The sequence below is a fragment of the Colobus angolensis genome, unplaced genomic scaffold (genome assembly GCF_000951035.1).
Source record: "Colobus angolensis palliatus isolate OR3802 unplaced genomic scaffold, Cang.pa_1.0 Scaffold216, whole genome shotgun sequence".
In the NCBI taxonomy this organism is placed as follows: Eukaryota; Metazoa; Chordata; class Mammalia; order Primates; family Cercopithecidae; genus Colobus; species Colobus angolensis.
Window position 1 is genome coordinate 772,045 of NW_012115333.1, and position 2,883 is coordinate 774,927.

The 2,883-nt window shown below is 40.9% G+C and overlaps 1 protein-coding gene across 1 annotated transcript in view; it reads left to right on the forward strand.

The window, feature by feature from the left end:
- Positions 1 to 2,883, forward strand: part of SNX12 (sorting nexin 12) — a 17,511-nt gene that overhangs the window by 1,610 nt on the left and 13,018 nt on the right. The window lies entirely within an intron of this gene.

Below are 2,883 nucleotides of genomic sequence, written 5' to 3' on the forward strand. Positions count from 1 at the left end.
ATATAAAATATACATTAATACAAATGATATACTACAATATTTTTTACCAGCTTTTTTCACTTTTTTATGGACATCATTCTGTATCAACAAGCATAGGACATTATTTTAAATGGATAGATAGGGGAACTGTAAATTAGGCCATTTACACAAGATAGTGAAATTTATGATGGAAGTGACTAAGATAAAAAGCCTTGTAAAATATAAAATCCACTACCCCTTTATAAGATTTGTTATATAAGCAAATTCACAAATTAGAAAAAAAGACTACAAAAATATTGCAGAAAATGCACAATTATTTGCTCTGAAAAACAGGATCCTTACACTGGTATCTTTATGTGATTATCTGATTATTTTCTGAGGATAAATTATTGGAAGTAAAACTTTTGAGTCAAAGATTTTGGTAAATAACATTTAAAATAAAAAAAATACAAAGGCACTATACTTAAACATAGTTAATGAAAAACAACCCTCCCTGCCATCTGCGCCTCCTTTTCTCCAGTTCTGCTCTCCAGAGACAACCAGTATTACAAGTTTCTTCAAGTCAAAGTTTTTTTAAAAAAATACATACTGCCAATCTATTTCCCAGAAAGATTGTACCGATTCACATTCCTACCAAAACTGCATGCCCTCACCAACTTTTAAATCTTCTGTCCTTGCCTCTTCATGTTTTTCTTTCTACATGGTATGCTGATGACTCTCATCTCTCTATCTCTCTAACCCTGACCTCGCCCTCGAGCTCCAGGCCAGTATTTCCAGCTACTCGCTGGACATCTCCACCTGGATGTTCTACAGACACCCCATATTTATCTAAACTGAACTCATTTTTTACAGATGAGGAAAACTGTTTGTATAATTTGCTCATGGTTATACAGCTAGAAAGCAAGGATTTAAACCCAGGCAGCCTAAGTCCATCGGTCACACATTTAAGCCTTACACTATACTACCACCATATCTAATCACATACAAGTCCTATTTTATTTCTTCAATCTCTGTCCTATCTCTTCCCTCTTCTCCATTCTCACCATCACCACTTGATTCTGAGTCTTATTGTCAATACTTTCATAATTCAACTTAAATACATCTTCCATGTTGTCTACAAAACAATTCTTCTAACACATACATCTGATCATGTATTTTTCCTGCTTAGGATCATTCAGGGACTCCCTATCACCTACCATAAAGCGTTGTATCACTTATCATAAAGTCAGAGATCCTTTGCTTAATATAAGCAGATCATCCTTTGTGTGCCCATCCCTAGCCAGTCTACCTTTCTAAACACTTCCATCACACAGTCTGAATTGGCGATAAATGCCTAAAAATGCCCTACTATTTCTTATCGCAAGGACTTTGCATATTTCTCTCTCTCTGTCTCTTTTTTTTCCCCTTTTCTTTCTTTCTTTGATGGAGTCTTGCTCTGTTGTCCAGGATGGAGTGCAGTGGCATGATCTCAGCTCACTGCAATCTCTGCGATTCAAGCGAGGTTCAAGCGATTCTCCTGCCTCAACCTCCTGAGTAGCTGGGATTACAGGCGTGTGCCACCCCGCCCAGCTAATTTTTGTATTTTTAGTAGAGACGGGGTTTCACCACGTTGGCCAGGCTGGTCTCGAACTCTTGACCTCAAGTGATCTGCCTGCTTCGGCCTCCCTAAGTGCTGGGATTACAGGTGTGAGCCACTGCGTCCGGCCTGCATATGCTGTTTCTTATTCCAGAAATTACCTTTCCCTATTTCCACTCCTATTTGTCCTTTATGTCTTTTCATGTCTGTTAAACTCATATGTTTCCTCCTCCAGGGGAGCCTCCCCTAATTTTTCCAATTATACATTTCCTATGTGCTGCTTTGAACATTTACTTATTTTGTATTTGTCACATTATATTAGTTTTGTTTACTTGTCTCCCTTGCTAGAATGTTAACTCCTTGAGGGCAGGGACTCTCTTGTTTAACTCCAGGACTTTAGTGTTTAGCATGGTGCTTGGCACATAAGTAGTTGCTTAGTGGATATTGGTTAAATTGAATTAAATAGCAATTGTGAAATTGTAGGGCCTCATACTCTGTTGAAAGAATTTCTGGCATCAGTGATATGGGAAATATTTTTTGAGCAGAGGAGGGCAGGGGAAAGGTGGAGAAAGGATGACCTGAAATCATCACCCTGTCTACCCTTTAATGTAGAGCATATGCAAATTAGTCATATAAATATTAGTATTTCTATAGATATTCTCATGTAAACATTTATTCTATCTCTATTATGGGTTGCAGGCAACCTCAGAGCAGCGCCAAGTATGGAGTTCTGTGGAGCAGAAATAGAAGGTATGAAGTAAGTACCCTCAATTTGCTGAGAAATGTAAGATTGAGTACACCTGGAGTGTGGCAACAAGGAGTAAGATATGCCCAATTTTCCTGAAAAGTGAGAGAGAAATGTCTTTCTTTACCCCATCCTAGTTGCCTGCTGCTTTCCTGGCACCATACGTAGTGCTGAGTGCGCCATTGTGTGTGGCATGAACTGAAAGCATCAGTGGCACAGGTAGGACGGCTACGTTATAGGTTCTCAGTACTATTGTTGGAACCCCACCCTCCATAGACCACCCTTCTATTTTCGCGGAAAACCAGGACTTATTCAGGTCACGGGGCTTCGACCTATCACTGTAGGAGCCTGGCTCGCGGGGCAGTACCCACTGTTGATTGATAGACGGTATGAGACAATTTCTTGGGTTGAGGAGCCGCGATTGGCGGAGCCAGCCAGTGGTGCTAAGCAGGGTATTGGGTACTGCGTATTGGGGATGCAGGTTCCCGGGTGGCTACAAACATCACCCGGAAGCCTGAATATGGCCTCCACTCTACAGGGCGCGCAGCAGGCAGCACGGCCGCTATTCAGGGCGCAGGGCCCG